Below are 24,916 nucleotides of genomic sequence, written 5' to 3' on the forward strand. Positions count from 1 at the left end.
AATCCCATGCAGCTGCTTACACACCAACAGACAGATGGATACAGACATTCACACAGTTTACTCCCCAACCCATGCATTCAGTAAGATACGTTTAATCACTCATTTATAGACTCAGTCACGCACCTACTAAATCATCCATCAGACACATATACACCCACTCATTCTTCAATACGCCTTTCCCTATATATATTAAACATATTTAAACTTTACAGAAACACACAGTCACTGGATGATGTCATCAGTGATGTCATCAGTGATGTCATTTGAGATGTTATCAGTGATGTCATCAGTGATGTCACTGACCATGTCATGAGTGATGTAATATGTCATCAGCAGTGCATTGCGGGGGCGCGAGTTATAGTTAGCTGAACTAACTATAACAGGGGAATTTCTATGGTTTTGTAAGTGAAATGTCCAACTAACTATAACTTTCCCTAAAACCTATGATTTTTTCAGTGAATTTCTAAGGTTTTTTTAAATGCTAATTTCTTACTATAATGTGCCTGAAACCTATGGTTTTTAAAGTTAATTTCTAAAAGCAAAAGAAAGAAGAAAAAAAGAAATGCAGAAAGAGGCAACAGAAATCCACAAAGACAAAGAAAAGTGCAGGAGAAGCTAAACATGTCCAGAAAGAACCAACAGAGGAGCAGAAAGAGGCCTTGTTGCAAAATCATCCTGTACCCACAACTTTTTCAGACGGGTACTGGTGGTAACTGACTCTGACTAACCAGGCCTAGAGCCAATGCTATGCTAAAAGACACTTAGAATACAGTGAAAACACCTACATACACTAGGGAACACTATGCGTTGGGGTACCCATGTGATTAGCATGACCTCCTCCCTAGTACATAATAGGGCAGGGGGATTAAAACTACCTCTTAAAACGTGCCAGGGGGCGCTTTTGCACAGTGGTGAAGGGAGGGGGGTCCTGAGGTAACATGTGTGCAAACAAGCCCTGTGGCCGTTTTAAGTTGGGAAATTAAGTCCCCTTGAATCCTGCACGTCCCTGGGGTCCAACTAGCCCACTAGGTACCTCCAGTAAGCGTCACAGAGCTGCGTTGCACAGTGGTGTAAAAAGGGGCATGGCCTGGACCACCTCTCTCCAACGCAGGCCTGTGGCGCTTAGTGGAGGTACCTGGTGGCCTATTTGGCCCCCAGGGACCCTCAGGATTCAAGGGGACTTAATTCCCCAACTTAAAACGCGCCACAGGGCACGTTTGCACACTTGTGACATCAGGCCACGCCCCCTCCCTGCACCACTTCGCAAACGTACCCCTTGGTGCGTTGTAAATTGGGGGATTAAGTCCCCGTGAGTCCTTAGGGCCCCTGGGGGCCAACTAGCCCACCACTTACCTCCAGTAAGCACCACAGAGCTGCGTTGCAGAGTGGTGTAAAAAGGGGCATGGCCTGGGCCACCTCTCTGCAACGCAGGGCAGTGGCTCTTACTGGAGTTAAGTGGTGGGCTAGTTGGCCCCCAGGAACCCTCAGAATTGAAGAGGAATTAATTCCCCAACTTAAAATGCACCACAGGGCGTGTTTGCACACATGTCACCTCAGGCCCCGCCCCCTCCCTTCACCACTGTGCAAACACACCCGTGGCGCGTTTTAAGCTGGACAATAAAGTCCCATTGAATCCTGAGGGTCCCTGGGGTCCAACTAGCTCACCAGGTACCTCCAGTAAGCGCCACAGGGCTGCATTGCAGAGAGGTGTAAAAACAGGCTTGGCCTCTGAACACCTCTCTGCAACACAGCTCCATGGCGCATACTGGAGGTATCTGGTGGGCTAGTTGGCCCCCAGGGACCCTCAGAATTGAAGAGGAATTAATTCCCCAACTTAAAATGCACCACAGGGCGTGTTTGCACACATGTCACCTCAGGCCCCGCCCCCTCCCTTCACCACTGTGCAAACACACCCGTGGCGCGTTTTAAGCTGGACAATAAAGTCCCATTGAATCCTGAGGGTCCCTGGGGTCCAACTAGCTCACCAGGTACCTCCAGTAAGCGCCACAGGGCTGCATTGCAGAGAAGTGTAAAAACAGGCTTGGCCTCTGAACACCTCTCTGCAACACAGCTCCATGGCGCATATTGGAGGTATCTGGTGGGCTAGTTGGCCCCCAGGGACCCTCAGTATTCAAGGGTAATTAATTCCCCAACTTACAACTCATTATGGGGTGCGTTTGCACAGTGGTGAAGGAAGGGGGCGGGGCCTGAGGTGACATGTGTGCAAACACGCCTTGTGGCGCGTTTTAAGTTGGGAAATTAACTCTTTTTAATTTCAGCTGAAATTCGCGCTGGGTGCGCGAATCTCGCAGATTTGAAAAAAACAAATGCTTTTTTTGGCCCTGGGTGTCCTTGTAGGACCCCCTGAGAAGGCCTAGGGGATCAGGGTGTTTCTACCCTGCCACCTTTTCTTGTTTTTCGCATTTCTTTTTCTGTTTTCTTGTGCCTCGGTTCTACCGAGGCACAAGATGGCTACCAACACTTCCTGGTTTGGAGTGTTGACAGCCAATTAGCATGAAGCTCGTAAATCGGGAGGGTGCGCGGATCGTCCGCGGTCATAGATATCACTATTTTTATTTCTTAATTTCTCAAAAACTACTGAACGGATTTATACAATTTTTTAAAAGGTAGCTTTCTGAGCCAAGCAGTACCTTTTTTGCCAAATTTGGTGTAATTCGGTTCAGCAGTTTTTGCTATAACCGTGTCTAAAGTTTCCTATGGGAAATTGATTATTTGACCTCTATTTTTTGAATTTCTCAGGAACTACTGAACGGATTTACACCATTTAAAAAGAAGGGAACAAGGGCTACCTTTTTGCAAAATTTGGTGTAATTCCGTTCAGCAGTTCGGACTGTAGCCTGTTCCAAAATTTCCTATGGGAAATAACATGGAGAAAACGCATTTTGGGACCCCCATTTATACTCGGCCCCTGCTTGACGAATCACCCCAAAACTTTCAGGATAGGAGCTGACTAGAGAGCCCCACCAGTTTTGAAAATTTCACGAAGATTCGTCATCCGGCGCCAAAGTTATTGGGAAAAGAATGTTACGATTTTCCTATGGTAACTAGGTCCTAACTATAACTACCTACAGGCAACGGCCAGTAGGTAATATATAAATGTATGTTAAGGATATGGCTTCTTTTATTTTTTCAGGTCACCCTCAACCCGGACATACAAGAGACGCATTTCAGCTTCACAGAAGCCTTTGTCAATCTGATTGGCGCCAACATCAAGTAAGTGTATATAGTGTCCTTTTCACTTAAGGCTATGATAAACACAGAAGACATACTATCAAGCTATGCTTTGATATACACATGCTGTTACACGTAAAACAAAAATATGTATTTAGCATGGTGCTAATAATCACTCTGTATGTTTTACCGTAATTTTAAAAAGCATGAATGATTAAAAATGCAATTCAAAACTATGCATAATACCCGCCTATATAGGAATATTATATACATTGAACATATGGCGCCCAACACTCGTAGTTTGTTGCATATAAATCCAACACGTAATATGTAAAATTATTAAAATAAAATGGCACTGCTCCATGTTTCAACATTGTCACTTTGAAACAACCTTTAACCCAAAATATAATGCTCCAAAAGTGCCCGGAACACCAATAGCAAACCTCTGACCTCAATTAGTAGTCAGGAGTCGTTCATGTGTCTTCTAGTTATAGAAGGTGGAAACAAACGGAGGCATGAGGTTCTCCAGCGCCAACGCGCGTTTCGGTGTCTAACCCGATATGGGTCACACCATCATCAGGGCGGTCAAATCAAATGTGGGACACAAGAATAGATGCGTCTAGAAGGATAATGAAATGAAGTAAACAATAAATATCATACAACATAAATAATAACAACATAACTCAGGGGGGGTACATTTCTTGGATATAAAACATGTGAGAGGGAGAATTAAACGTTTGCAGCGAGATGATGAAGGTCATTTTAGATAGGATAGACTCGTTTAAATCAAAGGGAGGGATGTGCACAAGGAAAATAGGCAGAGATAGACAGAAGCATACAGGGAAAATCCAAAGAATTCCACCGATGAAGGGCTTGCAGGTTAACAAAGAATTTACTTGATATTCCCATAGTGCAAAAAAGAACTGAATATGGTGAAAATAGTAGATTTAAGAAAATTACACAATACAAATACAAAATACATCTGAATTGAGGGCATCTAAGTCAACAGCAGTAAAGGAGTGAGTGGAAAAAAGGCTCGACAAACAGGGTCTGGAGGAATAAAGGATATGAAGTGAGAACGTAGAAGAACAAAGGTCTCAGGGGTAGACAGACCAATCCCGAGATCCAACACAATGGTATTGAGCTTATCGAGAAACTTGAACAGATACAGCTGAGGGGTAAGCAAACAAGACGGTCATCCGACTCCACTTGAATTGTAGTTCAAATGCGAAAGGATAATTTTTGGAGTTGATCCAATCTCCAAGAGAGTAGCTCTACAATGACGCTTACTCAGGAGAGTACAGAATACATCTATGGAGATAATAAAAACGAACAAAGTAAACAAATAAGAAATAACTCGGGGAGAGTGAAAAAAGCCACCCAGATAAGCAACTGGGTAATTGAACCAAATATAGAGACACCGAGCATCTCCGTGGGGGTGAAATATGAGATAGTCATGGAAAAAAATATGTCAAAATGGGATATCGCGATGTCCAAAGCGGGTGGACATCCGGGGGTTAAGAAGAGGCATCACACAAATGTGCTGCGCTAGACTACTAGAGGACACGGGATAAAAAAACATATATATCCCTATTCGTTTCTATACAATGTGCGTAAGAAACGTACATACTCATATAGCGGGTGAGTGTAAATGATCTAAACTAAAGAGACACCACATGGTTTACATGTGTCCCCAAATCAAGCGTAGATTGAAAAAAACAGCTGGTAAGTCTGTGTCAACGTTCAGAATAAGAGAAAGGGAAGCGCAAAATCATAACGTCCCACAGAAAGTTAAGGCAGAACATAGGTTATAAGGAAAGTGCCCTTTGATACGGACGTGTGGTTAGCTCGGAGGATTCTGACAGCAATAATATCGGCTCTATCATGAGGCCTCTTTCGGGAGGAAGAATTACAAGTGAGACTCACCCAAAATGGGATATCATGGTCCTCCTGCAGGGAACAAAACTCCTGCTCGGTGCCAAATCAGCTGAGCAACCAGGGCGGCGCTCTGCGAGTATATAAGGGTGAAACAGAATACGGCAGCCATTCACGATCGAGTGGGTCAAGCCACTCCCTAAACGTCAGAAAGACAGTAATAGAAATAGGACTGCACTAGGCAGTTGGATGAACAGTGTTTCACGGTGGCCATTTTAGACAGGGGAAACATTATTTTATAAACAATTGACGCAGCGGGAGGGGATGGGGGAAAACTACGGATACATCAGTTCAAAGGAAGATCAATAAAGTTCAAGAAGGGGGAAAGAAAACCAAATGATTCTCACAATACTGGATTTTTTTTTTTTGTCCTCATATGCCACCAAGGTTTTATATGTGCAATCAATAGGTTAACAAGCGATATGCTGCCTCAGTACATACAAACTGGAAGGGACAGACATAGAGCGAGGACCTCGTCCCACAGCGATAGGGCTTGACATACCTGCGATCACCATACCATAACCTTAAGAGGGATTCAGGAGTTCAGCCAGAATACTGAAAGAAGTATCAAAGCACGGCTTATACCCGGGAATGGGATAAATGGCTTAATCATTGGACCTGGGGGGAAAAAAAACCAAAAAAAAAAACCTCCAGTCTCTCAATGATCCCATTTCAGGAGGCGCCAAAAAGATCTTTTATCTGGATTCCCTACTCTGGCCAAGTCCAGCTTGGAGACCTGCAGGGCAGAAGCAAACCATTCATTGATAGAAGGGGGTGAAGAGTCCTTCCACTTCCTGCATATCTCCCTTCTAGCAAGTAGTATAGCATCGAAGACTAACTTCTTCGCCAATGTGGAAACCCCCTCTAAGATTCCGAAAATCACCAACTGGGGATCTAATATTATGTTGAAGTCTACTGAAGACGACAGGATCTTGCAAATGGCTTCCCAGAACTGAGACAAAAGAGGGCACTCATAAAACATGTGGATGTCCGAGGCAGCCAAGAGACCACATCTAGCACACACCACCATATTCCCCTGAATAAATTTAGAAAGTCAGAGGGGAGAGTAGTAGGCTCTGTGGATAGTATAGAGGTGGTTACTGTGCAACCCCGCCGGTTTCACAACATCCCACAACATTCTACATGATGTACTCCATAGCTCTTGCAAGTTAGTGTTGCTTATATCTGGCCCCCAAAGCTCATCTGGTAACAAGAATACCCCATCCATCTCCTCCAAAATCAAGTTATACCAAGACGAAATCTCCTTCTTAGCAGGGGGTTTGTCTATCAACAAAGATATGAGGGTACTGTGACCACCTAATGGGAACTTACTTCTTCGAGAGGGCTGTGCAGTGTAAGATCGAGACCAGCTGGACATCTGCAGATATTTTAGCCTAGCTAGGCCTGGGCCAATCTTCCTACTCAAACACTCCCAGGAAAGCAATTCCCCCTCAACAAATAGGTCTCCCCAAACCTCCATCCCTGCCTCTCTGATAGGTACTGCAAGTGAATCTCCCAACCAGGGCGGATTATCAGGCAGATCCCATAAGGGAGTCCTGCAGCCATAGTACCCTATTTTAATAGATTTTAATATCTGGGCCAAAGTCCTTGCCATTCCCAGTAGAATCTTCAATTTAATTTTTTTTTTAAAACTTGGGATCACCAAATTTTAAAAGGAATCCAAACTGGCTAACCCCCTCTCCAATAAGCAAAGTGGTGTATAGAGTTCCCACCCCATACTCTAATGGATTCTTTAACAACATCCTGGCATGAGATAACTGGAACGCCCAGGCATACACCTGGATGTCCGGGGCAGCCAACCCCTCCTTTTCCCTACGCCTCCTTAACTTTTTCCACGAAATTCTTGGAAGATGTTTATTCCAGATAAATGTGTTAATCTCTGCCTGAAATGTTTTAATAGAAATTGAATCAAAATACAGGGGGATAGTGTTAAAAAGAAAAGAAATCTTTGGCAAGACAGACATCTTGACCAAGTTAGCCCTTCCTAATAATGACAATGGAAGATGGAGCCAAGACTGAAGTAGCTTACGGCAGTCCTTAACTACCCTGGAAAAATTAGTATTGACAATCTGGTCTATATCCTCTACAATATCAAGGTCCAGATATCTCATCTTCTTTCCTGGCCGAATACCCACAATACACAAACTCTGGTCCATAACCCAGGTCATCATCTCGGTTTTTGTGGCATTAATCTCATACCCAGACACTTCTCCAAATTCCGGGGCTAGCTTAAAAATTTCCGGGAGGACCATATGGGCGTCAGATGTAAAGATGAGAATATCATCAGCGTACAGGGCCACTTTTCTCTCCCAACCCCTGTACGCAAACGCCTTGATATTAACATTATCCCTCAGACTTTGGGCAAATGGTTCAGCGTATAGATCAAAAAGAAGCGGGGAGAGGGGGCAGCCCTGCCGTGTACCCCTCGTGATATTAAAGGGATCGGATAAATTGCCATTGACCAGTACACAGGCACTTGGGTTCTGATATAAAAGACCAATTGCCCGGCGAAACCCTGCTCCCACAATGAACTTTGCCAGGGCTTCCGACAGATACAACCAATTGACTCTGTCGAAGGCCTTGGTGGCATCCAAGGTAAGGACCGCCAGGGGAAGAGACTCTAAAACTGCCAAGTCAATAGCCCCTATTAAGTCAAAGGTTAATTCATATAGCTGCCGCCCCTTGACGAACCCCTTCTGATCAGGGTGTAGGATGTTGGGGGCAACAAGAGCTAATCTATTGGCCAGAATTGAAGCAAATATTTTGTAATCTATGTTTAGTATGGAGATTGGCCTATATGAGCCACATGAAGTGGATGGTTTCCCCGGTTTTAAAATTACTGTTATAGACGCACTGTCCCATGAAGTCGGAGGACGACCACCATCCAGTAGAATATTATTAAATAGTACTACCAGGAAGGAGACAAGTTCCCGCTCCACAATACTGGATTAGTGGGGGATAATATAAAGAAGGGCGAAGTGATGAGAGGAAAGGGAAGAAAAAACCTCAGGGCATGATAGAACATGATCAATTCATGCAGAGATGGAAGTCCTTTTTCGGAGGAATGACTAATTAAGCTGGCACAATCAATTGGGTAAGTTTGGGGTCCTAGGGAGTAAGGAATTACCTTGAAGTAGATGTATCATAAAATCGCATTCTCCCATGGGCAGATTTAATTTAACCCTTTCTCTTGTGAGTTAAGAAGAATGATCCAGAAGACTTCTCTTTTCCTTATAATGGCAGTCAGGTCCCTGCCTGCCTGTGGTTACACTTTCTCCAGAATGGACCATCTCAGATTGCTCTCTACATGAGCTGTCTCTAACCAATGATTGACCAGGGGGGCAGAGTGTTTCTTAAGTCTGATGTTAGACTTATGTTCACCAATTCTCTTTCTATATTCTCTGCTGGTTTCACCAACATAGGCTTGTGGACCAGTGCCGGTCCACAGCTGTCCTGTTTCCTGTCCCCATCATTCCCTCATTCTATTCAGGAACTCGCTTATGCTTTCTTCTGGCTTTGTGGTCTTTGCCATTAGCCCCTGTACATCTGGGCGGTCATGGAAAATTTCCCTCAGGGTGGACCATATCGGGTGCCAGTATGAATTAAATGCTGCCCTTTCATGCTGGGTCTCTGGTAGCTTTATTGCTGGAATGGGGCTTTGATAAACACCATATTAGTCTGTTCCCCAACTAGGTTGCTTAACAGACTCTTAATATCGCCTATCGCAATATTGATACCGGTGGTGTTCTTCTTGAAGAATGTAATCCACTTCCTTGTCCCATCCAGGAGTGATGCTAACTTTGCTTGTGGTCCCTCTTTCTCCATCTGGGCCCATGGCACTTATATAACCCCTGCCATACACTTCTTCAGTAGTGTATGGCAGGGGTTACAATCTCAGCCAAAAATACATCATCCATAAGCAACCGAAAAAACTGTATGGCCAAAAACTAAATCACAATTCACTCTGCACCCTGCATCACCACTAAAGGCAGGCAAAACCGTCTGCACCATGGTTGGATCAACCCAGAGTCCAGCACTTCCAATGGGAAGCCTTGCAGCCCCAGGCTGCAATCCAGATGCTGCTTGCTGCACAATCAACACATTAGTGTCCGTCTCAAAAACAGGCACTTCCTCCACACTGAGAGTAGCTTAGTCTGCACTGGGAGTAGCTTCATTATCAGATTATTGCTTGTGGACAGAAAACTCACTGCCAGAATCTTGCACTTCCTCCTCTCCCTTAAACACACTGTCAGTCTCATAATCATGTTCAGAGGAAGATTCAAAAAGCATACCAACCACCTTCTGAGCAGTATTTCTGCGGCTAGCCACAATCCAACAAGTCAACAACAACAAAAACTTTGTAAAATAAGTAATACAAAAATGTGGCTTTTTCACAAAGTCCTATATACTCCAAAACGATACCACTCACATAAAACAAAGCAAAACACATCACGTGTATTTCACGCTCAAAACACTTAACTAAATATGTTGCTATTATGAAACCACTAACAAAACATTCATTCATGCCTAACAATAATACTCATTGGAGTAAACACAACAAAAATGTTTTTCTTACCAAATAAATGCAACTACCCAAAACTGCAGATCAACCACTGCCGAAACCACAACCAAGAATCAAAAACTTTGCACTAGAATAAAATGGAGAAATAAAACATTACAATCACATATGCAAATAAAGCACCAGTCCACACACAATTCACCAGCCAAGCTGGGGGTAGAGGGGCCTAAAAGCCTAAGGCCAATCTGCCCCCAAGGCGGGTCAGAGACAGCCAAAATATTCACCCTGTAAAAGGGGAGTGAACCTTACCCAAGGGGCCACTCCCCAACACCAACTTTAAAAAACCCAGCTGTCTAATGACTTCTGCCCCCCTTGGGGGCAGATGGGCCTAAAAACATAAGGACGATCTGCCCCTAAGGGGGTAGAAACAGACAAATAATTCACCCTCTTAAAGGGGAGCAACCCTTGCCCAATGGGCCTCTCCCCAACATAAAAAAAGAAATCCCTGGTGGACAAATGGGGCACAAAAACAAAACAAAGAAAAAAATTATCTGCCCCGCGGGGGGGACAGAAGCGGCCAAAATGAATGCTCCCCAAGAGGGAGAGACCCTTGCCTAAGGGGCTGCTCCCCACAAACAGATGTTTTTTTAAAAACCCTGGTGGCCTAGTGGGCACACAATGAAATTATTTAATTGTTTGGGCCGATCTGCCCCCAGAAACAGCCAAATAAATTGCTCCCCAAAGGGCAGTGACCCTTGACCAAGGGGCCCCAACCCAACAACCAATCCTTTTAGTTAAATTTTGTATTTATTTTTTAGCCCTGGGGTCTAGTGGGCATTCCTGCTACACGATCGCGCCACATGCACGATCGTGCGGCAGGAATGTTGAAAAGAGACATCGGAGGAAAGGAAAACCCTTTACTTTCCTCCGATTGCTTCTGTTTTTAAATGTCCCCACCCTCCCCAAGGAGAAACTCACCTCTCCTCCTTGGACACGCTGGAAGCAAATGGCTTCTAGTGCGTCCAGTATCACCTAATGATGTCGGCGCACGTTGCGCACTGATGTCATTAGATGATATGGAGGAGGATGTGGGGGCAGCGAAAAGGCTTCTGCTGCCCTCCCCGATGAGGGTAGCATGAAGGGTGGCCCACGTGGGAGTGCAGCGCTTCCCCCGTGGGTGGGTGCTAGGATGGCCGAGAGCTGTCCGACACACACACCCACTGTGACATTGGACGGCTCCTGGCTGTCCGAAGCAGGGAAAGGGTTAATGGTCAAATGATTACTGTAGGTGGGTCTCGACCTTGCGTGGACCAAGTGTGGTCAGTGGTGCATGTGTCCAGATGTCCGGAATGGGGAGCACGTGATCACTACGTGTGCCATGCCCTGATGGGCTATGTGTTCCTAACTCATGTGGAATCTGACTTTATAGTGTTTTTCAAAACACACGTACCCCCTCGGGACAACAGTGCTTTATTGAGGGCAATCTCCCTAGACTATTGTGGTGACACTGCACCTATCTACGCGATTGATCAAGAGTTTCCTGCCCGTGTTTTTGCCTGCCAACTATGCACCCTCCTACCTGTGACCCATTAATCAGTTATACCGGGCCTAGGACACAGGGTCTGCCTGACTACATGCCTGCTAGAAGTGGTATTCGAGATAGGGGATTTTTATCGATAAATGTATGGATATCCATATTAACAGCCTGAATGTCTAAGTGGCTGTATGAATATGTGGCTGGGAGTGTCATTGCCTGTATGAGTATGTGCCTAGGTGTGTCGGAGTGGCTGTATCAATAGTTGTATCAGTGTGTGTCTGGGCATGGCAGTGGCTGTCTCATTGGGTCCCTAAGTGTGTCAGAGGTTGGATCAGTGTGAGCCTGGGTCTGTCAGTGGCTGTATTGGTGAGTGCCTGGGTTTGTCAGTGGCTGCATTGATCTGTGCTGAAATGTGTCAGTCCCGGTGTAGTTTTATCAGTGTTTGACTGGGTATGAGAGTAGCTGTATTGGTGTATGTGTTTGGGTGTGAGAGTGAGTGTATCCATATATAACTAGGTGTATGAGTCACTGTTTCAGTGTGTGTCTTGGTGTGCGAGTCACTGTATGAATGTGTAAGTCGGTGTGTGAATGGCTCTGTGGGTCTATAAGTGTATCTAAGTAGCAGTTTCCATGTGTAAACGGGAGTGTAACTGACTATGAGATTTTGAGTATATGAGTTGTATGTGTGGGTCTGTCAGTATCTGTGTAAATGACTCTATAGGTGTGCGAGTTCATATATGAGTACCCGTGTGGGAGTGTTTGTTACCTATAACTAAAATTACGAATATACATTTTTATAGCTTTACAAATACATTTTATTAAAACATTAGAAAACAATTTATGCCAAACAATTAACAAATAAACATATTAACAAATAAACATAACGTATTTAACTATTTGCAAATACACTTTTGTGCACAAGTACTTCAGGAAGCACAAAACAGAGTGATGTTTTGAAGCATCTTAAAATACAGTCAAGGGAAAAAAAGATTATAGATAAATATCTGTACTGCAATACATGCCGGGGGCACTACACAGTATTATTTACATGGGACAATTTCCCTGTGGAAGCACTTAAAAATAATTCCAGAAAAAGGCCACAACTAAATTATGCAAAATAAAGTAGGTGCAGCAGGACAGTCCACCTGCACAGTACCCTTGGGAATACCATAGCCAGCTGCAGTCGCTATAATAGCACCTGCCTTCAAACATTTAGGTGAGATGTTTACTCACTGTCTGAAATGCCACATGCTTCTCACCATACAAATGTATTTTGTTGGTGCATTTACACTTTTTTACTATTCTCGGGTTCTATACTCATATACCAAATGTGATGCACTGTTGAAAGAATCATCAATGAACAGGAGGGAAAAAACAAGCATACATTTTGTACAAACCCCTCCTCACACCCAAAACTTGATTTCTAACTCTGAGCTGAGCAGAATATATATGGGATAACTTACATAACCTTTTCATATACACAAACTGTAACAATAAAGACATCAAATTAAAGACACCAGGAGACCTTTGCTCTTTGTATCCAGCAAATGTTTGCAGGTACTTTAAGCACAGTTTTGAAAGTAGGCTGTCCTTCATCTGCAGCAAAAACAATCCACTTCATCGAGAAATTACTGATTTCATTATGCAAAAAGAGTACCGAGCAAGAGGTGCTCCTCATACTCATATGCTGTTGTGGGTAAAAGATGCACCTAAATTTGGAACAGACACAGGTCACTTAGGGCCAGATGTACGACCTCCAAAATAGCGCATCGCAAATTGCGAGTCATTTGCGACTCGCAATTTGCGATGCTCTATTTTGCATGTACAACAGTGTGTTTTACACTGTTTGCGATTCCCAATGGGGTCACAAATAGCGAGGCTCATGAATATTATTGAGCCTCTCGCAATTTGCGAGCCCATTGGGAATGACAGGCCCTCCGAGGGATGGTAGCCTGCTGAGCTCAGCAGACCACCATGTCTGGGACTGTTTTTTTAATAAAGCAGTTCTTTTTTTTAAATGCAGCCCGTTTTCCAGCAGGCGGCTATGTCTTGGTGATAAATGGTCATATTTTATTCGTTCCAGTTTAGTGGTCTTGCCTCTCAGTCGGTCCAAGTCTCTGCATGCTTTTGAGCAACTTTCAGCCTGATACTCGCTCGGTGTGCATTGAAGGGAAGTATGAGGGGGATGCATTCCGGGGTAAGGTTACAATCCTGCACACGAGGGAGGCGTTGGACCCCACCCCCTTTAATTTCAAACAAGCATTGTGCAGGACATAGGGGCCAGTGTGCCATTGGCTGCATGGAGGGAGTTGCGGTTTGGACTGTGGTTGGTACTGTGGTGGTCAGGAGAACGGTACGACCCTGTAGGCCTCCTGCAGTGCCACAGTGACAGGGGCTGTGCGCAGTTTCTGTGATTCTCTTTTATCGCTAGCTTGTTCTTGTGTAAGGCCATGCTGGCTCGGTGTGAGTGAGTCTGCTGGCCTGCCCGCGGGTTTCGTTGTTGGTTGTTTTACGTACGAACACCCTATTGTTTGTGGGTGTATATTCCAGAGTGCTATAAGGTGTTTATGCCCCCGGGTGGCACTGTGCCGCGGCTTATGTGATTCTCCTTTATTGCCAGCTCGTTCTGATATAAGGCCATGCTGCGGCTTAATTCAAAACTTTAAACAGGGAGTTTGCGATGCACATTTATGGATGCCTTGCCGGCTGAGGGTCTAATATAGAACCTGTTGCTTCTAGTACATTATAAGACAGTCACTAGTTCTATGCTTGCCTATGTTGCATATGGTACGCCACCAGTTGGCACTGGGGCTGTGGTACCATCACTAAGTCGGAAAGAAGTGGTAATATGGAGGAGATATAGTGGAATTTATTTACGTTGTCATGTGCTGCAATGTTTGACTAATATTAGGCCGTAGGGATCATGTCCATTTAACAACAGTCCCACAGTGTCGAGGTCAGCACAGGATACGTCACGTGTTTGAGCAGCCACGACATGAACCATGCTTCGCAGACGCCTTCACACAAGCACACAATTTGTTTAATTTCATTATAGGACCACTCAATGCAAATACAGTTAGGGGTACAGACTGAGTGGGAGTTCTTTCCCATGATGGGGTTGACTTTTGGAGCCAGCGAGAGAATTTGATCTATACCGGCAGATCGCATCACAGGTCCCGCTGCCCTAACATGTCTCCGAAATGTGCATGGGTAGGTTGGATATGCGCCGTATCATTGATTGATTTTGCTCCCAAGGAAGTGTAATTTATAGTCTTTGAATGTCACTCACAGTGGCGCGGAAATTATCAAATGTCATACATAGCAATATGAAACCTTGGCAGCTATGGATGGAGGCGGCTAGCTCTCGTTTGGCTATGCAACGTAGCTATAATGGTGGCCTAGTTACCTTATGCAAATAGAAGTATTGACTATGACAATGGTTAGGCTTGTTGTAGGTTAGTACTCCTTTTGTAGGAAATACAGGGACGCATTGACATAGCGGCAAAATACTAGGCAAGGGCATGGCCTTATTCAGCACGCGTGGGTGGCTCTGAGGCGTTTAAAACACGTCACCCTGAAGATTAAGGTCAGGAATGCATTTACTTGTTTTCAATCACACATGTGGTAGTACTACCAGCCGCCATCGTCAGAAATTTTTGGGGACACCCGTTGGAAGGGCTTTTTATTGAGACTGCCCGTTCTTTCATGCCCACCTTGAGGAAGGTTACTGACATTGCATAGACACACTCGTCCAAATTCCGAAGGATTCCATCCAATATGCGCGGACGGGGTCGGGCTTTCAATACTTTAACACAGCAACAGCTAGTTCAGCTGCCGATTGCCCCTACAGGAGCGCGGAGTATGCTTACACCTCAGCTCTGGGGGCTGTGCGGAGCATGTGGCGTGCGCGCAGCAGCAAGGCGCGATGGGTACGGTTTGCTATGGGTATGTAGAGCCAGCTTTTCCCAGGGATGCTGTGTGTGCTCCCACCAAGACTAGGGATGCAAGCCCACCTGGGGCATCAGTTGGTCTTTGTTTTCTGCCCTCACCTCCCCCTAGCGCTTGTGCATGTCTGGAGGCCGAAGTGGGCACGCCAGAGACGTCTACTTCCTCGTTAGTGTTATGGTTTGCGGAGTACGCTGGAACTGTACTTCTCCCCTCAGTGGTCTTCAAACTGTAGATGGTTCTTCTTGGATGTGGCACAGCTGGGCTCGGCGGTCCTTTTGGTCGCCTATATTGATCTGTGGGAATAACTTAGTATTATGCCTGGGTTGCAGGGATGTAAGCTGCACGTTCTTTCACCTTTACCAAAGTCGCATGTTGGCACCCCGGGTGTACGTCAGGGTTGCAGTATTATGGGGGTGTACTGGATAGGGGGCCGTTCTTCAGAGAAGGGCCCCCCCTTTGGCATGATGTCGATGTTTCCTGGCGGTTTCTTAATTGGCGCTAATGCTTCAGACCGTTATTCCGTCCCACGAGTCCTCGTCGTGCCCTCAGTAAGTCAGACGATATTGAGGGGTTGGAAATATGGCGATTAGCATGGGACGATCGTCGATTCAGGTTTGCCTTGCAAGTCCAGGTTCAGCATCATAGATAGTAGTGGTGAAATCCCGGCATATGGAATTGGTTGCCCACAAACATACAAGTCATTGAATTGGATTGCCAGCTGCATAGCAACTGATGATAGGGCATGGATGCATGTGGCACAGTTCATACTGGTGCAAGACAATCATTGCATTACTGTAGGAAACGGGGAGGTTATGCCCGGTTTCTGTCTTTCTTGGCCACCGGTTACCAGCCCATTGGTGGGAAAGTATAATTTTACACTTACTCTGGGCAATTACAATGCATAAGAGGTGCCGCGAAATGTTTTGAGACTGCATAGGGCAATGGGCTACAAGGGCCTTTAGGAACATCTGCTGGCACCATATAGAAACAGGTATCATGTACACTTGGGGGCGTTTCTAGCGCTAAAAGAAACCTGAGACAACCCAGTAAAGTTTTAGTACATGGCCTCATTTGGTTGGACAGTTTAATTTGGAAAGCATTAAACCAGCCAGCCTTGGGTATTAGGCAGGCGTACAATTAGCTAGATTTCCTGGGGAAGTATAGATGGACAAGCTTCAGGGATAAGGCCCTGAGCTTTCACTCCACGAGGGACCATCACTAATTCCAAGCAAACAGGCAAGGAGCATACTAATCCTCCTGCAAGTGTGGCACAAGAACGGGTACACATGATTTTGTGCCCTCATGTCGCCCGGTTTGAGCAATCCAGGTCACACAACTGAGGGCAAAGTCAAGGCTTCGGTCCCTGAGGGACCATGTTTTAATATTGGTTGTGTGTGGATAGGGCTTGCTATCTTGTCGTGTCTTGCTAGGTATGGTAGATGCAGCTATAGGTGCCCTCTGCATGCAAGGGCAGGGTACAGGTAGCCCGTGTTAGACATATTCACCCACACTTAGCCGGGGCGGCAGGCGGGTTGGCAGCCAGTCCATGGTAACACCCATCCAATCAAAGCAAACGGTTTAAGGTCATCTGGGGCCGCATATACACAGCCCAGTAATAGGTCCCTGGGGTTGGCAGTGTCGTGAATTTCTAAATTCAACTGAGCAGGAGGTATGAACGGGGGTTAGACTAGCAGTAGTTGGGAGGGCAAGTCTCCACCTAGGAGGGTGACTGGCTGAATTTGATGGACTATTTCAAACGTTTCACAGCGACTACATGTGGGAGTGTCAATTACCTGTGCATAGTTCGACCGGACACTCGGATCATAATAATTTAAATACTCACTGTAGTTGCAAGCGTGAGTTCCCATCAATGTTAGCAACTGCTCACAATTTTAGCAGTATGGCTGCTTGGGAAGTCTTGGACAGCCACCACAGATAAAACCGAACAGGCACCAGTCTGACAGGAAAGGAGGGATGGTGAATTGATTGCCCACTTACCAGTATAACTACTGCAGGGAGGAAATGGGGGTGATTCAAAGGACACAGGTGGTATGATAGCAACCAAAGACTTTCAGCTTTTGCTGGGGGATGTTAGTATCACCACCCTGTAGGGGTCAAGTGGGAAACCCAGTGACCATGTCTCAGTCCATGGCGGAACAGCCCTCATTTGACACTGGGAACCTTAATTTCTAAGAGTATCACTGGTAATATACACACGAGTCCGTGGTCCCGTGGGTTATGTAGTTCCACCCTTTAGGGTAGAATGTCAGATTCAACGATTTTCTCCCTGCCAAAGCAAATGGAGAGGAGCTGGCCTAACGGCTAGGGCCGTCGGCCTCGAATCTGGGGAACTTGGTTCGAGTCTCGGCAATGACGCTGAACATCCTGTCATTCTGGGCAAATCAATTAATCTCCCCGCGCCTAACAAAAACAGGCATTTATAATGCAATGGTCTTGGCATTGTTAAAGTTAGAGCTATTGGAATGGCTCCTGACATTATTCAAGTTTCTTATGGCCAAAGGTATGTTCTTATGTGCTTCCTGTGAGGCCATCACATCCTTGCAGGGCATGCGATGCACTGGTCATTCCCAGAGAAGCATGCACCGCTCCATGCGCAAATTCGCAGGGCAAGGGGCTTTGGCTTCATCAGGCGTGAGCCATGCCGGGCGAACCCCAAAGCTTATTGTGACAAAGTTGGGGTGCACATGGCACAGGTGGGCTTGGATCTGTTCTTACAGGACATGAATATGGCCCGGGAAGTTGCAGGTGGCAGTGAGAAAGGAACTGTTTTGGTGGGGGGGCTCTTTAGGCGACGGTAGCCGCCTCTAGAGCTGTGGCGCAGTTACAGGGCGATCTGGAAGCATATGGGTACAGAAAGTTTACCTCTGCAAGAGCACAATAGGGGTGCCAGAGCCAAATCACAGGAACCTCGTGTGGAGGGTCCTGCAACAACTACGTCGGCGCCCCGTTAGTCCTTCGGGCGGTTGTGGGCCTGAACAACCAGGGGTTTGCCTTGCTACACTCCGCCCTAAAAAAGGGCGTGAGTAATAAGGGACCAATGTGTCACACGATCCAGTAAGGGGATCGCCCGTGATCCAGTAAGGGGATCACCCCCCATAAGGGTAGCGCTGATTGGTTTCTCCACAGTGCGTGGCTCATCAGGCGGGCAGGGCAGCTTAGGTTTATACAGCTGCCTGCCCTTGGATCGCCCGTAAGATAACCCACCATATTGCTTACTTTTGTATGGAATAAACCTGCAGCAATATTTTTCCCAAACAAAAGTTGTGTTGTGTATTTATTTATGCATGCATACTCTGTTGTGGTAAGGGTGGGGCCTGGTGCCATAATGGGACTATGCGGCTGCCCGCGGCCCCCGCAGGGGGCCACCCTAAGTGGGCGGCCACCCTTAGTTGCATTTGGCACTCCCCCACCCCCACTAATACGGGGGCCTATAGGAGGAGTCCCCTGGCCAGATACGACACTTCCGGCACAAAGAGGAGGGGGAGGTATTTATGCCTCCCCCGGCCATCTTGGCGTCCTCTTTGCGCCAGACACGCCGTCTCCCACCCTACCGCTTACCCGGCGTGGGGTTGGCAGGTGAATTACATAGGATGTTGTAATGTTTTTCTTTGTCGTTGCAGGCGGAGTTACAGGGCGATCTGGAAGCATATGGGTACAGAAAGTTTACCTCTGCAAGAGCAAAATAGGGGTGCCAGAGCCAAATCACAGGAACCTCGTGTGGAGGGTCCTGGAACAACTACGTCGGCGCCCCGTTAGTCCTTCGGGCGGTTGTGGGCCTGAACAACCGGGGTTTTGCCTTGCTACGCTCCGCCCTGAAAAGGGCGTGAGTAATAAGGGACCAATGTGTCACATGATCCAGTAAGGGGATCACACATGATCCAGTAAGGGGATGACCCCCCATAAGGGTAGCGCTGATTGGTTTCTCCACAGTGCGTGGCTCATCAGGCGGGCAGGGCAGCATAGGTTTATACAGCTGCCTGCCCTTGGATCGCCCGTAAGATAACCCACCATATTGCATACTTTTGTATGGAATAAACCTGCAGCAATATTTTTCCCAAACAAAAGTTGTGTTGTGTATATATTTATGCATGCATACTCTGTTGTGGTAAGGGTGAGGCCTGGTGCCCTAATGGGACTATGGTCTCATACTACAAATCACGGTAGACATCTCGCCTCACCTCAGACTCGACGGCACGACCATCCTACCTGGAGAAGATACCATACTCTGGCTCACCACGGCCAATCACAGTTCCTGAGTGAGCCATTTTCAGTAGAGGAAATTGGTCAGGTAATTGACTCCTGGATGGCGCAAAAGCCCCTGGCCTAGACGGCTTATGGGTGCTTTTTATAAAGCTTACAAAAACACATTGATTCCCCACTTACTGGAGGTGTCTGCTGACTGGGGCCCTCACCAATAGGATTCTCCCCCCTACCTTGTGAGAAGAGGCAATCTCTATATTACTTAAATATGGGAAGGACCTCAAACACTATGCCTCTTACAGACCACTTTTCTTACTCAACTTCGACAATAAAATTCTTACCAAGGCAATAGTTCATAGACTGCCGTTGTTAGATACAATACTGTCACCTGTGCAGACAGGGTTTACACCCCATAGATTAACTTCCTGTAATCTCTGTGCTGTCTTCTCGGTCCTAAGTAGGATATCTCCCGATACCCCCGCAGTGGCCACCCTTGTTGATGCAGAGAAGGCATTTGACTCTCTGGAGTGACCCTTTCTTCACAATCCCCCGGGGTAAGCTTCGCATCCCGGGCAGATTTACAGCTCTTACCTCTCTGTTGTGCTTGAGCCCTATAGCCTGTATTAGAATGAACGGTTCAATTTCTGACCCATTTAACATCATCCGGGGCACTAGGCATGGATACCCGCTCTTGCCTTTATTATATATTATAGCCATGGACCCATTTGTGCGTCACCTTCAATAGCGCCACATGCACCGAGGCTTACAGTTCGCTTTCAAGGCTGCTTCTTATGTCAATGTATGCTGACTATATATATTTTTTTCATTAGACACCCTTCAATCAATCTGACCCCGATAGAAAAGAAGGTGGCCCAGTTTGGCGACCTCTCTGGCCTATGTATCAACTGGTTGAAGTCGGAGCTGTTACCCCTCACCAATATCACCAAGCCCCCAACATGCAATTATCCTTTCAAATGATCTGCAGACACCATCTAATATCTAGGAGTTGTCCAATACAGAAACAAAGATCAGGTCCTTCGTTTCTTGCATAGATATTATGTGAGCCCTAGTGGACTCGCCTGGATTAAACCCGGTACATCAGCCCTATGCCGTAAATGCAGATTTCCCGCACTTAACCTGGAACTGCCTGATGATTGCCACATAGTGGACAGAAGTATTCTGCATCCTCTCTCAGATGATTTCATTAACAGTAGACACATCACCCCTTGTGGCCCTGTTGGGTAATGTCTTCTCTATCCCTTTTAGCATATCGCAGATTCACCGCCTTTGTGTTGCTGTTAGAAAAAAGGGAGATTGCACTTCATTGAGGCAATGGTATATGCCCCACCACTAAGCCTGTCCCCGCAGTATGACCTACTGCGAGCTCACAAGTGAGATGTAGTCCTCTCTACAGCCCCCCTCAGCTCGCCCAAAAGATAGCAACCTCTTAGACTATACTTAGACTATACTTACTTACCTTGAGTCCAGACTCAACCTTAACCACTCCTCAGGCACCTGCAACCATACCGTCCTCAGACTTTTCCAGCCAGGACACCACAGCATAATCCTTCAGCACTTTCTCATAAATTTCTTTGACTATAGATCTCCCTCTGCCCTCCCTAAACATTGTCAACAATTGCCATGCCACTGTCTGAAATATATATAAATTATATAGCCTGTCATGCAATGTTTATGTGTCCGTCATGATGTCAGGGTCCGGTCAATGGTAACTTTTCTTTCTTTTGTACTGTAATTTAGGATACTGTTAAATAAAGCTTTAAAATAAATGCTTGATGGGATGATTTTGGTAGAGTTATCAGTAGCTTGTTTGATGGTTTTGAAGCTTTCCTCGCATTCAAGTGACCAATGAAATGAAACATTATTTTTTGTCAAGTCTCTTAATGGAGCACTCATGGTGCCTGTTAGAAATGAGGTCTCTAGTTGGCAATGGTTTGACCCTTAGTCCAACTAGGGATCCTTATTCCTAGTCAGGGTAAAGAGGATACACTTCTAAAATAACCCCTGTGTACGCCCTTTGGTAGCTTGGCAAAAGCAGACATGAAATACACCCGAGAGGATTCATATCCTTAACGTAACCGGAATATACTGACGATAACGAAGCTCCGGAGCTCACTTCTGTTCCTGCCCCCTGAACACGCGAGAACAGGCGAGAGCAGCGCAGAGCGGAGTAGCAGCAGACGCCGAGAGCTGCGGTTGTGAACGGCAGCCGCGATCCAATGTCCGAGGTCGAAGCCTACTGGCGTGGGGCAAATTAACCTATCGACCTGACTGGGCAGCAAGTCTGTGCGGTGCAGTAAGCCCGGGAGGTGTGTCCCTGCCATCGGAGCTGAATAGGTCCTGTGGTCCCACTGTGAACAGCAACCAGCCGCAACCAGCCAAACACCTGAGCCCACTTCGATCTGCCGGAGTTGCGAGGCTGCGAGTCCCTGAGAGGTGGGCAGCGCGAGGAGCCGCAGGGCTGCGGAACCGCGAGCAGAGCACCAGAAAAGCGAACAGCGAGGAGCCAGTGAAAATCGAACTGCAAACAGCGAGGAGCTAGCAAGGAAGTAAGGGAGCCAGAGGGTCTGCAGCACTCCAATAGCAGGTACAAGGCACCAGGTACCAGGAACGCCGAGGGGGCCGTTGTATCATGTGTGGCACACTGTGTGTAGTGTGTTTGGCTCACACTGTCACACCGTTACACTATTTTGTGGTGCTTTACAGGATCTTACAGGATCTTGCACAGGAGTGGAGGAGAGGTTATTGAGAAAGACTTGGTTTCTAGAGAGCGAGGACCCGGAAGCTGAGGAGCGGAGCAGGAGCGTAGCGGAGCGGACTAGGAAGCTAGTAGGCAATTCCGCGCCCGAAAGCAACCCCGCCCGCCCGCCACCCGCTGGGCTCCCGCAGCGTGATTTGAAGCGCAGCCGGCGGCCCAAGCGAAGAAAATAACCACCAATTTGCCGATAACCCCTAAGGCGAGACCGAGCACTCGGGTCTCAACAGAGTGAAACGCAGAATGGCGGCGGCCGCAGCGGCGAATTTGGTCTGACCAGCTAAAGGCCTGCCGTCGACCAGCGGAGCAGAGGAGATCAGGGAACAGTCTGAGGCGGACTAGAGTGTGAGCAGAGGATCAGAGACGCCAACGGAGCCCCAGCACCGGAGTGGCTAGAGGCATCGGTGAGGAGCCCCGGGAACTGGTGGACTCAGAGGAAGGAGGCGGACAGCTCGAGAGGAGGCCTCCGGCAGTGGGACGGTGAGTGGGGTGCCTGGGTTTCGGGGAAGGGGGTGGTGGTGATTTGAGCAGTCAGCGCTGCCATTCCCCGCCCCAGTGCCCCCCCCCAAAACGCCCTGCGCCCTCGAAAGAGAGTCCATCCAACAATTTGTCTTGCGCCAAGAGGGATTTCGACGCCTCCTCACAGCCCGCACTTCGCCTCGTAACACGTGGGGAAGCCCAAAATAACTACCCCCCCGGGAAGGCGGAATAATCTACCGCCCCAGGATAAGGATATGGCTTTTAAGAAACTGAGGTCACGAACCATTTTTATGAAACAAATGGGAACTGAAGAGGCAATCAGGAAGTCCTCCAATAAAGCGGTGAAAAGTGGACGGGTAACAAGGACTCCCGCAATAACTAATTATTTTTCCACACTTACCACCAAAGACCAAACAGAAACTCAACTGCAAAATAAAGGAACTAAACCCGAATTTAAGGAGGGTGGTAAAGACACATCGGGGGTATTACACGACCAATCAAGTGAACAAAACCTAACAAATCCTGAATTCGACTCAAAATTCTAGCCCTTCAGTTATAGAGGAATCCCCTCTGGAATCAGACTTATCTGGTCTAATTACTCCGAGTCTATTAAACATCCAACGCAGTACTGATTGTAACAACTCACGCCTAGAAATAATTGTCAAGGAGGACGATAAGAAGCTCGAACCGCAAATAAGGCCAGAGGAGATACTTACCAGTACACTACAAAAATCCCCAGACCGAGTAGTTGAACTCGAATACTCACCAGACCTTTACATGTTTAAATCCTCCAGCATAACCAATCACAACACTCCTGTGTCCAAATCACTCTTTATCTTGCAAGAAATTTTAGAATCAGTCCTCTCACTCTTAGGCCATATTCTGGAGAATTCAGACCAAACCCTCGACACTCAAATAGGAATACTAAAATTCCTAGTAGAAGAAAAAAGAAAAAAAGATCACTCCGAGTCAACAAAAACACAAGAAAAGTCAGTAAACTCTCAAGAGGCAACAGGTAATAATAATATCACCAACATGTTGCAAGTCCTGGGAAAAAACGATACCGGTACTCAAACGAAAGGTACTCAAACGAAAGGAAGACCAAATAAGGGAACCCAGAATAACCACCAGGAACCAACTATATATTCCCTAAAGAAACTCTTCAGAGAAGATACAACTGACGCCCACAACCTATATCCTATTTTCACAAACACCAAAAATAAATCATCAACGTCCGGTTCGGTGAACGACCAAGGAAAGAAGGCAAACATCATCCTCGACGGTGAACAAGCGGGAGGCACACAAGAAATCAAGAAGAACCAAGAAGGAGCTAGGAAAAAAAGAGGAAAACCGCAACGTAGAATCAAAAAGAAGAAAGCGCGTAGGCTCAAATTCCAGAAAGCAATAACTCCCCCCGCATCCCAGTATGAGCACGACGTAAGCACAAAAACACCGACTCCCACAAAGGGAACACACCGAAACGCGGCGGAAAACACAGACAATAAAATTCCTCGACAATATATCACTTTAAATCCAAGAGATGAAGAATTTCACCTCAATCTCACAACTACAGGGTCAAGGGAGCGCTACAAAGGGCCAGTTGATCACGACAAAAAAGCCCCTTTAGGGGAAGAAACATCATCAAAACTTTTACAAATAACAGAGCTTTTTCCTACAGACAGCATTCCACTAAATCGAGGCAGAATAGTCAACCTTCTTCAACGCATAACTCCGTTACAAACCTTAACAAGAAATGAGATCGACTTAGTAATATTCCCAGACAAAGAAAATACCAAAATAGCGGTGGTAGCATTTCGGTCACCGGTGTTACCAGGCATCATCCTAAGAGAACAAGAGACCTTACAAAAATGTGGCTACGATCTGGTCCCCACACAGAAAACCACAGTCAACCACCCAAAAAAATTGTCCAAAGGACCCTTATGGGAAAACCCCCAAATTCAAAACAAAACTACTTACAGCATTGAAGACCCAGAAACAAACCCAAATTCAGACCAAAATCTAAGGATCTCAGTAAAGAACGGAAAAAGAGAAGTTTGGAGCCATGATGCAGAAGCAAAGGAAGCAGCAAAATTGTTCCAGCCATGGTCATGGATTTCAGAGTCACTTAACGGTAGGAAAAATGCGAATTACCCGACTCAACCCGTTTAGCAACGACCTTTCGATAATATCCTGGAATATGGCAGGGAAAACCACAGAAAAAATGACGGAAGTCACAAAAAATCGACCGGACATACTGGCATTACAGGAAACTTGGTCCATAAAAACTTTT

The 24,916-nt window shown here is 46.4% G+C and overlaps 1 long non-coding RNA gene across 1 annotated transcript in view; it reads left to right on the top strand.

Annotated features, from left to right (window-relative positions):
- The window catches only part of LOC146858119 (uncharacterized), a 129,674-nt gene that overhangs the window by 82,946 nt on the left and 21,812 nt on the right, over positions 1 to 24,916 (top strand). Inside the window, exon 2 of the long non-coding RNA XR_014979655.1 lies at positions 3,155 to 3,234. This is a non-coding gene — a long non-coding RNA (uncharacterized LOC146858119). The remainder of the gene's footprint in view (positions 1 to 3,154; positions 3,235 to 24,916) is intronic.

This window comes from Triturus cristatus, chromosome 3_2 (assembly GCF_964204655.1).
Source record: "Triturus cristatus chromosome 3_2, aTriCri1.1, whole genome shotgun sequence".
In the NCBI taxonomy this organism is placed as follows: domain Eukaryota; kingdom Metazoa; phylum Chordata; class Amphibia; order Caudata; family Salamandridae; genus Triturus; species Triturus cristatus.